Source organism: Camelus ferus, chromosome X, assembly GCF_009834535.1.
Source record: "Camelus ferus isolate YT-003-E chromosome X, BCGSAC_Cfer_1.0, whole genome shotgun sequence".
Lineage (NCBI taxonomy): Eukaryota > Metazoa > Chordata > Mammalia > Artiodactyla > Camelidae > Camelus > Camelus ferus.
Window position 1 is genome coordinate 54051602 of NC_045732.1, and position 16583 is coordinate 54068184.

Here is a 16583-nt window from a genome sequence, read left to right on the forward strand (position 1 = left end):
GTGACAAAAACTAAATAAAATCCATGATAATACAAAGGAAAATTACCAAGCCACAAAAGGAAGGAAGGAACAAAGAGGAAACACCAAATCAACTGCAAAGATAAATTCAAAATGGCAATAAACACACATCTATCATTAATTACTGTAAATGTTAGTAGACTAAATGCTCCAGTCAAAAGACATTGAGTGGCAGACTGGATAATAAAGCAAGAACCTTCAATATGCTGCATACAAGAGACCCACTTTAGGGAGAAGGACACAGATAGATTGAGATTGAAAGGATGGAAAAGGATATTCCAAGCAAACGGAAAAGCCAAAAAGCAGGTGTAGCAGTACTGAATTAAGACAAAATAGACTTTAAAACAAAGGCCATAAAGAAAGATAAAGAAAGACATTTTATAATGATTAAAGGATCATTACATGACGAGGATATTACACTCATCAATATATATGCATCCAATATAGGAGCACTTAAATACATAAAACTATAACTAACAGAGATAAAGGGGGCTATTGATGGGAATACAATCATGCTCAGAGATTTTAACACTGCATTAACATCACTAGATAGATCTTCCAGACTGAAAATAAATCAGGCAACAGATAAATTAAATAATACAATATAAAATTAGATTTGGTGGATATTTTCAGAGCATTGCACCCCCCAAAAATAGGATATAAATTCTTTTCAAGTGCACATGGAACATTTTCCAGGATTGATCATATACTTGGACAGAAAAAAAAAACCTCAACAATTTTAAGATGATTGAAATTATCTCAAGCATCTTTACTGACCACAATGTCATGAAACTAGAAATCAACAACAGAGAAACAAAGGAGAAAATAAGGAAAGCATGGAGATTAAACAATATGCTATTTAAAAACCAATGGGTCAATGATGAAATTAAAGTTGAATTTAAAAAATACCTTGAGACAAATGAAAATGAAAGCACAACCACACAAAACTTATGGGACACAGCAAAGGCAGTGCTGAGGGAAGTTTATAGTAATACAGGCCTTCCTGAGAAAAGAACAATAATCTCAAACAAACAATCTAACCCACGAGCTACAAGAACTAGAAAAAGAAGAACAAAAAATGCCAAAAGGCAGCAGAAGGATGGAAACTATAAAGATCAGGGAGGAAATTAATAAAATAGATATTTAAAAATACCATAGAAAAAATCAATCAAATCAAAAGATGGTTATTTGAAAAAGTAAATAAAATCGACAAACCTCTGGCCAAGTCACAAAGAAGAGAAACAAGAGAGCACAAATTAGCAAAATAAGAAAGGAAAATGGAGAAATTACAACAAATAACATAGAAATAGAGAATACCATATAAGAATATCATGAAAAACTATATGGAACCAAAGTGGATAACCTAGAGAAGGTGGAGAGGTTTCTGGAAAAATACAGTCCACCAGACTGAATCCAGAAGAAACTGACCACTTGAACAAACTGATCACTAGAAATGAAATCGAATTAACAATAAAAAATCCTCCCTACAAATACAAGTCCAGGACTGGATGGCTAGACTGGGGAATTCTACAAAACATATAAAGAAGTCATACCAGTCCTTCTCAAAATCTTTCAGAAGATTGAAAAGGAGGGAATACTTCCAAACTCATTCTATGAAGCCACCATCACTGTGATAACAAAACCAGGCAAAGATACTACCAAAAAAAAAAGAATGATAAGCCAATATAACTGATGAACATAGATGCCAAAATCCTCACCAAAATATTAGCAAATACAATCCAACAACATATAAAGATTATACATCATGACCAAGGGGATCATCCCAGGGACACAAGGGTGGTTCACAATATGCAAATCAATCACTGTAATACATCACATTAACAAAAGAATAGACAAAAACCACATGATCATCTCAATAGATGCTGAAGCAGCATTTGGTAAAATTCAACAACAATTTATGATAAAAATTCACACCAAAGTGGGTATAGGGGAAACATATCTCAACATAATACAAGCTATACATGACAAACCTACAGCCAGCATAGTGCTCAATGGTGAAAAACTCAAAGTTTCCCACTAAACTCAGGAACAATACAAGGCTGTCCACTAACACCACTCCTATTCATCATAGTCTTGGAAGTCCTAGCCACAGCAATCAGACAAGAGAGAGAAATAAAAGGGATCCAAATTGGAAAAGAAGAGGTAAAAGTGTCACTATATGCTGACAACATGTTGCTATATATACAAAATCCTAAAAGGTCCACACAAAAACTAGTAGAGCTGATCAAAGAATTCAGCAAGGTAGCAGGTTACAAGATTAACATTCAACAATTAGTTACATTTCTTTACAGTAATGATGAATCAACAGAAAACGAAAGTAAAAAACAATCCTCTTTAAAATAGCACCCAAAGTAATAAACTACATAGGAATAAATCTAACCAAGGAAGTGAAACATTTATACACAGAAAACTATAAACCATTGATGAAGGAAATTAAAGAAGACTTTAAAAAATGGAAAGATATCCCATGCTCTTGGATTGGAGGAATCAATATTTTTAAAATGGTCACACTGCCCAAGGCAATCTACAGATATAATGCAATCCCTATCAAATTACCTAGGACATATTTCACAAAACTAGAACAAATCATAGTAAAATTTATATGGAACCATCAAAGACCTAGAATTGCCAAAGCATTACTGAAGAGAAAGAAAGAGGCTGGAGGAATAACTCTCCCAGACTTCAGACAATACTATAGAGCTACAGTCATCAAGACAGCATGGTATTGGTACAAAAACAGACATGTAGACCAATGGAACAGATTAGAGAGCCCAGAAATGAACCCACAAAATTTTGGTCAACTCATCTTCGAGAAAAGAGGGAAGAATATACAATGGAATAAAGACAGTCACTTCAGGAAATGGTGTTGGGAAAACTGGACAGCAGAATGTAAATCAATGAAGCTAGAACACTGCCTTACACCATACAGAAAAAGAAACTCAAAATGGAACAAAGACTTAAACATAAGACAAAATAGAATAAACCTCCTAGAGGAAAATAGAGGCAAAACATTATCTGACATACATTTCAAAAATGTTCTCCTAGAACTGTCTACTCATGCAATAGAGGTAAAAGCAAGAATAAACAAATGGGAAATAATGAAACTTACAAGCTTCTGCACAGCAAAGGAAACCATAACTAAAACAAAATGACGACCTATGGAATGGGAGAAAATTTTTGCAAATGAAACTGTCAAAGGCTTGATATGCAAAATATATAAGCAGCTCATACAACTTAATAAGAAACAACCAAGCAACCCAATCCAAAAACGGGCAAAAGGCCTAAACAAGCAATTCTCCTAGGAAGACATACAAATAATCAATAGGCACATGATAAAATGCTCAATATCACTAATTATCAGAGAAATGCAAAGCAAAACTACAATGAGGTATCACCTCACACCAGCCAGAATGGCTGTCATTCAAAAGTCCCCAAATGACAAATGCTGGAGAGGATGTGGAATAAAGGGAACCCTCCTAAACTGCTGGTGGGAATGCAGTTTGGTGCAGCCACTGTGGAAAACAGTATGGAGATTCCTCAAAAGAATAGGAAGAGACTTAGCATATGTCGCAGGAATCCTACTCCTGGGCATATATCCAGGAGGAATCCTACTTCAAAAGGACAACTGCACCCCAATATTCATAGCTGCACTATTTACAGTAGCCAAGACATGGAAACAGCCTAAATGTCCATGGACAGATGACTGGATAAAGAAAAAGTTGTATATTTATACAATGGAATACTACTCAGCCATAAAAACTGACAACATAATGCCATTTGCAGCAACATGGATGCTCCTGGAGAATGTCATTCTTAGTGAAGTAAGCCAGAAAGAGAAAGAAAAATAACATATGAGATAGCTCATATTTGGTATCTAAAAACAAAAAGAGAAACAAAAACAAACAAACAAAGCATAAATACAAAACAGAAACAGACTCATAGACATAGAATACAAACTTGTGTTTGCCAAGGGGGCTGAGGTTGGGAAGGGATAGACAGGATTTCAAAATTGTAGAATATATAAACAAGATTATACTGTATAGCACAGGGAAATATACACAAGATCTTATGTTAGCTCACAGAGAATAAAATGTGACAATGAACATATATATATGTTCATGTATAACTGAAAAATTGTGCTCTACATTGGAATTTGACACAACTTTGTAAAATGACCATAAGTCACTAAAAAATGTTAAAAAAAAAGTCTAGGTAATAACAAACAACAACAAAATAGAACTTGTACATAAAACCTGGGATATTGTCTTACAAGCCATGCGTCTCTGAACTCCCTTTGCGATCTCTACTGGAAATCAAAATTCGGCTTTCAGAATTTTAAAGAGCTGCAGTTTTTTTCTGTCCTGCTGGGATCAACGGACACTGGGAGTTACCGGTTTAGGGACTGTATATAAGCTGCAAGGGGGCATCCTGATGGTTTTGTCAAATCCACTGACATACTCCCTGTGATAAAGGAGACAGGGTTCCTTGTTCTCCTTCATTACCCTGGGCCTCCAGAATGGCAAAGTTAGTTTCTCTGTTGTTGTTACTAAAATAAAAATAACAAAATATTAAAATGTTTAAAAAAAAGAAAAAAACAAACAACCCAATCCAAAAATGGGCAGATGACCTAAACAAAGAATTCTCCAAGGAAGACATACAAATGATCAATAGGCACATGAAAAAATGCTCAATATCACTAATTATCAGAGAAATACAAATCAAAACTACAATGAGATATCACCTTACACCAGTCAGAATGACTATCATTCAAAAATCACAAATTACAAATGTTGGAGAGGCTGTGGAATAAAGGGAACCCTCCTACACTGCTGGTGGGAATGCTGTTTGGTACAGTCACTGTGGAACATAGTATGGAGATTCCTCAAACTCTAGGAATAGACTTACCGTATGACCCAGTCATCATGCTTCTGGGCACATATCCAGAAGGAACCCTACTTCAAAATGACACCTGCACCCCAATGTTCATAGGGGCACTATTTACAATAGCCAAGACATGGAAACAGCCTAAATGTCCATCAACAGATGACTGGATAAACAAGATGTGGCCCTATTCAGCCATAAATATCAACAACATTACACCATTTGTAGCAACGTGGATGTTCCTGGAGAATGTCATTCTAAGTGAAGTAAGCCAGAAAGAGAAAGAAAAATAACATATGAGATCGCTCATATGCAGAACAAAAAACAAGCAAAGCATAAATACAAAACAGAAATAGACTCATAGACATAGAATACAAACTTGTGGTTGCCAAAGGGGTGGGGGTGGGAAGGGATAGACTGGAATTTCAAAATTGTAGAAGAGATAAACAAGATTATACTGTATAGCATGGGGAAATATATACAAGGTCTTATGGTAGCTCACAGAGAATAAAATGTGACAATGAATATATATATATATGTTCATGTGTAACTGAAAAATTGTGCTCTACACTGGAATTTGACACAACATTGTAAAATGATTATAAATCAATAAAAAATATTTAAAAAAAAAAGTCGATAAAAAGGTTGGGGATTTCATTTTTTAAAAAAAGAACTTTTCTAAATTTGTACAACCAAGACTTGCTGATGGGGTCCTAATAGAAACTACATTTAAAGCTATAAAATTTGACAGAACTGAGTTCAAAGTTTATACAAATTGGTATATTTAAATGGTCTTTATATAAGATGTTACATCTCTTTTGTCTATTTATATTGTGAGGTAAACATTTTGTCACTGGACGATACTTCCCCTGCCTGATATTATAAGGCAGGGCATATAAATCTGCCCCTCAGATAATATTAATTTGGGAATTTGAGATTTACAAATGTTAGCCACTATATATAAAAATAGATTTTTAAAAAGTTTCTTTTGTATAGCACAGGGAACTATGTTCAATATCTTGTAATAGCCTTTAATGGAAAAAATATGAAAAAAATATATGCATGTATATGCATGACTTGGACATTGTGCTGTACACCAGATATTGACACATTATAATTAACTGTATTTCAATTAAAAACAGCGATTGTAGAAGAAAAAATATACTATAAGGAATCAATAGGATTACCTGAGCTTGCACAATACAAAGCAAATACAGGGAGCTAAAATTCAGAGTCACAAAAATAATGATTGAGATTTTTGCTCTGGGTTTAACCTGTCACTCAGAAAGAGGGCTATTTTTGAATGCCTTGTGCAATATTTTGAAGGCATGATAAATTGAAACCTAAAGTTCTGGAACATAGATCTCTTCATTTTCAGTTTAGTTAGGAAACTTCTCATTGATATATAAAAGCAAATTAAAGAAACTACAGTTGAGCGAGTCAATCTTTCACCATTAATCAGAAATGTAAATTGTTTCAGAAACTCTCCTACGTAACCAGATCCCAAAGATCTGGACCTTCCTGGTTTAATAAGGAAGGGGATAAAAAACAATATGAGCAAATAGTTGCAGAATTTATTTTCAATTTAACTCTAGAAGACAATGCAACAGTGGAAATACACTGAAATATATTAGGAAATGCTACCATCTTATGGCCAAAAATAGGAAGTCAAGCAAAAAGAATGGCTTCAAAACTAGACCACAGGGAGATTCCCAGATCCCAGAGTAGAGATAGTCACATCTCACCCTCTCCCAAAATAAACCTTGAATTATTTCTACAAACCCACTGATTTAAACAGAACACATACTGAACTCTGGCAAAGTGTCTCATACCTCAAAATACAGGAGGATTCTCACAAAATATGGTAAGAGAAAAAAATGAAAAGAAAACTGGTGTGGCTTCAGTCCTGTGGAGAGAGAACAGCAAAGGAAGGAAGGCACCCTCACGCTCAGATTCCCCATCTGCAGCTAGGAGGTCATCAGAGACAGAAGCCAAGCTTCTGAGACTCAGAGAAGAAAGTGGCAGCTGCTTGGCAGACATAACTAAGAGAAATTGGAGTAGAAGGCCCCTGTGATTCCCCAGCCCTGATGAAAACTGACAGGGATAAGTCAGGACAGGCTGCTGGAGATCAGTGATGAGACTGGGAAGAGGGCTGGGGCCCACTGCACTGAGGCAGCCTCAGGGAACAGGAGGGAGGAGTGAGCTCTGGCTTGGGATGTGTGCAGAGCACAACAGCCTGGGACACCCATAGAAAAGCATCACTGATGGTATGCATGGGGGGAAGAGGCACATGCAGCATTCCCATAGCTGCTGTCTCCACTTGGCTCCATATTTGCTGCATTCTCAGGAGAAGAGAGATGGGGCTGGGTCATAACCATCACAGCTGTGCAAAGGCAGAGCTGAAAGGTGAATCCACACTCAGAAGCACTGAAACTTTACAGGTGGGACTGAGATTTGCTTACAGCATCAGGCAAAAAGGGTGAATTGCTATGCTGGAGCTTTTGTGAAACTTTGTCTTTGGGATGAACATGCAGTGAGTGGAGTTCTGGTGCATTAGAGGGCTGAGTATGGGTATTTGCAACAGGACACCATACTTTACCATATGGAGAAGTGGTGCTGGGGTCTGCACTGATCCTATGTCACATCATGGATTCAGGTGTGTGACTGCATTCTCCCTATGATGGGGCCTAATACCTGACATTGGCAGATGTGCACTGGCAGTTCTGGGGGCTCAGATCCTAGAAGACATCAGATTGGGTGGCTGGCATTCCTGTAGCTAAGGTGGGAAAAAAGAAATATAGAGTATACATATACATTTTTTCAAGTTCTCATAGAACATTCTCTAGGATAGACCACATAATTGGGCACAAAAGAATGCTCAACATATTTAAGAGGCTAGAAATAATTTCAAGCATCTTCTCTGACCAAAATGGCATTGAATTAGAAATCAACCACAGAAAATCAGAGGAGAAAAAGGCAACAGCATGGAGGCTGAACAACATGCTACTAAAAAACCAATTGATCAATGATGAAATCAAAGAAGAAATTAAAAAACATCTAAAGATAAATGACAATGAAAACACAACTACACAAAATCTATTAGATGCAGCAAAAGCAGTCCCAAGAGGGAATTTCATAGTGATAAAGGCCTTCCTCAAAGCGTAAGAATAATCTCAAATAAAAAACCTAACCTACCACCTAAAAAATTAGAAAAAAAAATTAAACAAAACCTAAATTTAGCAGAAGGAAAGAAATAATAAAGTTCAGGAAGATAATAAATAACATAGAGATTTTAAAAAATCAATCAAACCAAGTGCTGGTTTTTTGAAAGAGTAAACCAAGTTGACAAACCTTTAGCCAAGTTCACCAAGAAGAAAGAAAGAGAACACAAATAAACAAAATAAGAAATGAAAATTGAGAAATTACAGCCAAAACCACAGAAATACAAAAAATCATAAGAGAAGACAATGAACAACTATATGGCAATAAATCAGAAAACTTAGAAGAAATGGACAAGTTTCTAGGAACATACAGTCCACTAAAACTGAATTAAGAAGAAATAGATCATTTGAGCAGACCAATCACTAGAAGTGAAATAGATTCAGGAAAACAAACAAACAAACAAACAAAACAAACAAACAAACAAAAACCTCCCTGCAAACAAAAGTCCAGGACCAGATGGCTTCACTGGGGAATTCTATCAAACATATTAAAAGAGCTCATATCAATTTTTCTCAAACTCTTCCAAAAAACTGATGAAAGAGTACTCCAAAATTCATTCTATGAAGCTACCATCCACCTGATACCAAAGCCAGACAAAGACACTAACAAAAAAAGAAAACTGTAGGTCAATATAGTTGATGATAATAGGTGCAAAAATACTCAACAAAATATTAACAAACAGAAGCTAACAACCCAAAAACAGGTCGTACACCGTGATCAAGTTGTATTCATCCCAGAGACACAAGGATGGTTCAACATATGCAAAACAATCAACATGGTACACCACATCAACAAGAGAAATGACAAAAATCACAGGGTCATCTCAATAGATGCAGAAAAACATTGGATAGAATTCAACACAAATTTACGATAAAACTCTAACCAATGTGGGTATAGAGGGAACATATCCCAACATAATAAAAGCTATTTATGATAAACCTACAACCAGCATAATGCTCAATGGTGAAAAGGTTAAAACCTTCCCACTGAAATCTGGAATAAGACAAGTATACCCACTCTCACCACTTCTACTCAATATAGTATTGGAAATCCTAGCTATAGCAATTAGACAAGAAAAGGAAATATAAATGTTAAAAAATTTTAAAAAAAGGAAATAAAAGGGACCTAAATTGGGAAGGAAGAAGTAAAATTATCATTACATGTGGATGACATGATACTCTATATAGAAAACCTGAAAAGCTCCACAAAAATATCTACTAAAGCTGACAAAAGAATTCAGAAAGTTAGCCAGATACAAGATTAATATACAGAAATCAGTGGCATGTCTTTACAGGAACAATGAAATATCAGAAAAGGAAAGTAAAGAAACAATCATTTTTAAAATTGCATCCAAGAAAATATAATATTTAGGAATAAATCTGAACAAGGAAGTGAAAGATTAATATGTGGAGAATTTCAAAACATTGACAAGAAAATTAAAGATGACTTAAAGAAATAGAAGATATCATCTGCCCTTGGATTGGAATAATTAATTTTGTTAAATGGTCACACTATCCAAATCAATCTACAGATTTAATGCAATCCTTATCAAATTTCCCAGGACATTTTTCAAAGAACTAAAACAAATAATCCTCAAATTTATATGGAATCACAAAAAACATAGAATCATCAAGGCAATACTGAAGAAAAAGAATGAAGCTAGAGAAATAACCCTCCCAGACTTCAGTCTAATACTACAGAGCTACAGTAATCAAAACAGCATGGTATTGGCATAAAAACAGACATATTGATCCATGGAACAGAATAGAGAGTCCAGAAATAAACCCACAAACTTTTGGTCAATGAATCTTTGACAAAGTAGGCAAGAACCTACAATACAGTTAAGACAGTCTCTTCAGCAAATGGTGTTGGGAAAACTGGACAGCTGCATGTAAATCAGTGAAGCTGGACTACTCCCTCATACCATACACAAAAATAAACTCAAAATGGCTTAATGACTTGAACATAAGACAAGACACTCTAAGCCTCTTAGAAGAAAACATAGGCAAAACATTATCTGACATAAGTCTCAGCAATGTTCTCCTATAACAGTCTACCCAGGCAATAAAAATAAAAGCAAAAATAAACAAATGGGACCTAATTAAATTTATAAGTTTTTGCACAGCAAAGGAAATTATAAGTAAAACAAAAAGACAACCTATGAAATGGGACAATATATTTGTAAATGATGTGACTGACAAGGGCTTATTTCCAGACTATATAAGCAGCTCATACAACTTAATAAGAAAAACACAAACAACACAACCCATAAATGGGCAGAAGACCTAAATAAGCTATTCCCCAATGAAGACATATAAATGGGCAATAGGCACATGAAAAGAAGGCTCAATATCATTAATTATCAGAGAAATACAATTCAAAACTGCAATGAGGTATCATCCCACAACAGTCAGAATAGCCATCATTAAAAAGTCCACAAACGATAAATACTGGAGAGGGTGTGGAGAAAAGGCAACCTCCTACACTGTTGGTGGGAAGGTAATTTTGTGCAGCCACTATGGAAAACAGTATGGAGATTCTTCAAAAGACTAAAAATAGACTTACCCTATGATCCAGCAATCTCACTCCTTGTCATATATCCAGAGAGAATTCTAATTTGAAAAGATACATGCACCTGAATATTCAAAGCAGCACTATTTCCAATAGCCAAGACATGGAAACAACCTAAATGTCCATCAACAGATGACTGGATAAAGAAGCTTTGGTATATTTATACAATGGAATACTACTCAGCTATAAAAAATTTAAAAATGCCATTGGCAGAAAGATGGACGGACTTGAATATTGTCAATGTAAGTGAAGTAAGACACAAAGAGAAAGAAAAACACCATATAATATCACTTATATGTGGAATCAATTAAAAAAAAGACAAATGAATTTATTTACCAAATAGAAACAGACCACAGACATAGAAAACAAACTTATAGTTACTAGAGGAGGAAGGGAGTGGGAAGGGATAAATTGGGAGCTCAAGGTTTGCAGACTAACTAATATACATAAAATAGATAAACATTTTCATACTGTATAACACAGGGAACTATATTCAATATCTTTTGGTGAAAAACATGAAAATGAATATATGCATGTATGTATATATATATAATTGAAACATTACAAAATTGATACAAAATTATAAAATGACTATACTTCATTGAAATATATATACAAAAAATTAGAATAATAATAAAAACTCTTCTTAAGAAATAATTCATCTCAATAATAATGTACGAAGGCCTATTCAATATCTTCCAAAGACTTATAGTGGAAAAGAATCTGAAAAAGAACATATATATGTGTATGTATAACTGAATCGCTTTGCTATACACCTGAAACCAAAACAACATCATAAATTAACTATACATCAACAGAATTTTTTTGTAAAAATTTAAAAAGAAGACTAGATTGGTGGAAGGATAATTCAATTAAAAATAAAGTGATAATTAATATTCTTAAAATGGCCATTCTACCCAAAACAATATACAGGTTTAATGTGATTCTTATCAAATTACCCAAGACATTTTTCACAGAACTAGAATAAATAATCCTAAAATTTATATAGAAACACATTAGACCCAGAATTGCCAAAGCAATCCTGAGCAAAAAGAACAAAGCTGGAGACATAACTCTCCTAGTCTTCAGACAACACTACAAAGCTACAATAATCAGAATATCCTGGTACTGGCAAAATCCAGACATGGGGATCATGAAACAGAATAGATATCCCAGAAATAAGCCTACACACCCATAGTTAATTAATCTATGGTAAAGGAGGCAAGAATATACAATGGAGAAAAGACAGTCTCTTCAGCAAGTGGTGTTGGTAAAACTGGATAGCCTCATGTAAACCAATGAAATTAAAACACACCCTCACATCATACATACAAATAAACTCAAAATGGTTTAAATGCCTAAATATAAGATACAATACCATAAAACTCTTGGAAGAAAACATGGGCAAAACATTTTCTGACATAAATCATAGCAATATTTCTTAGCTCAGTCTCCCAAGGCAAAAGAAATAAGTGCAAAAATAAACAAATGGGACCAAATCAAATGTAAAAGTTTTTGCACAGCAAAGGAAACCACAAACAAAATGAAAAGACAATCTACAGACTGGGAGAAAATATTTGCAAACTACATAACAAATAAGGGGTTAATTTCCAAAACATACAAACAGCTCTCGCAACTCAATATCAAAACAAACTACCCAATAAAAAACTGGGCAGAAGACCTAAATAGATATTTCTCCAAAGAAGACATACAGATGGCCAATGGGCACATGAAAATATTCCCAACATCGCTAATTAGTAGAGAAATGCAAACCAAAGCTACAATGGGGTATCACCTCACACAGGTCAGAATGGCTATCATCAAAATGTCTACAAATAATAAACACTGGAGAGGGTGTGGAGAAAAAGAAACCCTCCTACCTTGTTAGTAGGAATGTATATTGGTGCTACCATTAGGGAGAACAGTATGGAGATTCCTTTAAAAATGAAAAATAGACTTACCATATGATCCAGCAATCCCACACCTGGGCATATATCTGGAAAAGATGAAAACTCTAATTTGAAAAGATGCTTGAACCCCTATGTTCATAGCAGCACTATTTACAATAGCCAAGGCTTGAAAGCAAACTAAGTGTCAATCAACAGATAAATGGTGAAAGAACATGTAGGAGATACACATATCAACCATTAAATGAATGAAATATTGCCATTTGCAGCAGCATGGATGGACCTAGAGAATACTATACTAGGTGAATTAAGTCAAACAGAGAAAGACAATATTATATGATATTTCTTATATGTGGAATCTAGAAAATAATACAAATGAATTTATTTACAAAACAGAAACAGACTCACAGACATAGAGAACAAACTTATGGTTACCAAAAGGGAAAGGGGGAGAGATAAATTAGACATATGGGATTAACAGATATTTACTACTATGTGTAAAATAAACAACAAGGATTTACTGTATAGCACAGGGAACTACATAAAATATAATATTTTTTAATGGAAAAGAACTATATATATGTATATATGATACTATATATATATGATTCACTTTGCTGTACACTTGAAACTAACAAAATATTGTAAATCAACTATACTTCAAGAAAAAAAGATATAAATACACATATTTCCGAAAGAAAAAGAGATATAGCATCAGTTCAAACTCCAGTCTACTAATTTGGCCAATTTCAAGGGCAAGTGAATTGGATACAAAATATCTTAAAAAGAACATCTGTCACTACAACAAAACCACAACTGACTGCTAAACAACCATCAAAAAAAAAAATACTGGAACCTAGCAAAAGAGATCATCTTCAACTGGAAACATAAGGAGGGAACCACAACAGGAGGGGCATACTTGTGATACAATCAGGCCCCATAACCCCCGGGTGGGCGACCCACAAGCTGAAGAATAAATAAGTTGCAGAGGCCCTCTCACAGGAGTGAGAGCTCTAAGCCCCACATCAGGCTCCCCAGCCTGGGGTTCTGGCATTGGGAGGAGGAGGAGACCCCAGAACATCTGGTTTTGAAGGCCAGCTGGGCTTAGCTCCAGAACCCTCATGGGACTGGGGGAAACAGAGACTTCATTTTCTTCAGAAGTGTACACAGAATCTCACATGTGACATGTCCAAGGCCAGAGGCAGTAATTTCATAGGAACCTGGACCAGGCCTGCCTGCTGGTTTTGGAAGGTCTCTGGGGATGTAGGAGACAGCTGTGGCTCACCCATTAGACATAAAAGCTGGTTGCAGACATTCCAGGAGTGTTCATCTACATGAGCTTTCCTGGAGGCTGATATCTTGATTGGATCATTAGCACCAAGACCTAGCCCCACCCAGCAGCTTGTAGGGAAGCCTCAGGCCAAACAACATAAGGTTGGGAACACAGCCCCACCCATCAGCAGACTTCCTGAGCCACAAAGGCTTCTAGATACGGTCCTACCCACCAGAGTTCCAGGATCAAGCTTCACGCAGTAGTGGGCAGGGACCAGCTCCTCCTGCCAGGAAACCTGCATAAGCCTCTAATCCAGCTTGACCCACCAGGGGCAGATACCAGACATAAGAAAACAACAATCCCAAACCTTATGGAAGGAATGCACAAAAACAGACCAGACTCTACACTGGGACCATCTGGATCCTGGCCCTTTAGTGACAAGAGAGGAGTGTATTGCTGGGATGCATAGGACATCTCAAACTGAGGGCCACCTCTCCAAGGTTGAGAAACATAACTAACTTACCTAAAAATATAGATAGAAAGATAGACAATATGAAGCAGCAGAGGAATATCTCCCAGACCATGGCATAAGATAAAGTCTCAGAAGAAGAAATAAGTGATGAGGAGATACTCAATTTACCTGAGAAAGAGTTTAAAGTAACGATGGCAAAGTTGCTCAGAGAACTCAAGAGGACTATAGATGCACAGAGAAAAGTTTTTGGCAAAGAGTTGGAAAATATAATGAATATCCAAACAAAGTTGAAGAATAAAATCACTGAAATTAATAGCACACTAGAAGGAAACAAGACTGGACTAAATGACGCAGAAGAACAGATCAGTGAGCTATAAGACAGATTAGTGGAAATCACTGCTGCAGAACAGAAAAAAGAATGAAAAGAAATGAGGATAGTTTAAGAGAACTCTGGGACAATATGAAGTGCACTAATATTTGCATTATAGTGGTCCCAGAAAGAAAAGAGGGAGAGAAAGGACCTGAGAAAATTTTGAAGAGATAATCACTGAAAACTTTCCCAACTTGTGAAAGGAAACAGTCACCCAAGCCCAGGAAGCACAGAGAGTTTCACACAGGATCAGCCCAAAAAGGAACACACTAACACACATAGCAATCAAATTGACAAAAATTACAGATAAGGAGAAAATATTAAAATTAGCAGGAGAAAAACAACAAATAACATACAAGAGAACTCCCATAAGGTTATCAGCTGATTTTTCAGCAGAAAGTCTACAGGCCAGAAGGGAGTGGCAAGATATATTTAAAGTGATGAAAGGGGGAAAGCTACAACCAAAAATACTCTATTCAGCAAGGCTGTCATTTGGATTTGATGGAGAAATCAAGAGCTTCACAGATAAACAAAAGCTAAAAGATCTCAGCACCACCAAACCAGCTTAAGAACAAAAGTTAAAGGAACTTCTCTAGTCATCAAACCATAAGAAAAGAGAACAAAAAGAAGAAAGGAGAAAAAAAAGATCTACAAAAGATTGCTTTGGCAGTTCAGTGTCTTTTATGATTCCATATAAATTTTGGAATTGTTTGTTCTAGTTCTGTGAAAAATATGAGTATTTTGACAAGATTTGCATTAGATCTGTAGATTGCTTTGGGTATTTTGGCCATTTTGATGATGTTGATTCTTCCAATCCAACAGCACAAGATATCTTTCCATTTCTTTGTATCATTTTCAATTTCCTTCAATGTTTTATAGTTTTCAGAGTATAGGTAACCTCCTTGGTTAAGTTTATTTCTAGGTGTTTATGCCAGTTATAAAATTCTGGGTTTTTAAGTGAAAAAAAAATGAATGAAGGGCTGAAAATGGAAGAATACCTTTCTTTCTTATGAGTGAGTTATATTCCATTTTATATATATGTTGCATTTTCCTCATCCACTCATCTATTGATGTGCACTTAGGATGCTTCTGTATCTTGGCAATTATAAATAATTTTGCTGTTAATAGTGGGGTATATGTATCTTTTTGAATTAATCCTCATTTTGTGGTTGGCTTTATTCCTTTGATAACTATGTAAATTTAAAAAGCTAAAGCTGTAAACATTCTTAGAAACAATGAACAATACATACATGTAAATTTTAAAAATATGTTGTGTATATGTAGTTACATGCAATATATTATATACGTGCAGTCAAATTGTAACAATTCTACCTAATATAACTAAACAATGAAAAAAAAGAACATGTTACATTCAAGCTGAGAATGGGTCACAGATACTTGGTGACCTATTAAATAGGCAATAAGTGTTCATTTATAATCTCATGCTTCAGCACCTGCTTATAATGGTTGTTCACTAAATGGTAACTGACTGACCTATGCTCCCTTAGAGAAGAAATGGTGCTTTTTTCCATTGAATCTCACTCTTCACATTCCTCCTCTGACATTGTAACTGCTGCTTTCTGTATTAATCTTCTCAGAATACACTAAAGATAAATCAAAATCTACTTTTGGAGAGGATCTTGGCTGCAAGATCTGAAGTATAATACAACTCCTGCCCTCTAGGACAGCTTATTCAATTGTTTAAATATTTGCAGGCTAGAGTAGAATCCATTTTGTGAAATGAAAATTTACACACAATCTTATATAAAGTATAAAAAATGAAATTTTCATGATAAGTATGGAATGGACTGAAGGCTCTATTTGGAAATTGCCCCCCTGCTGGGGAAT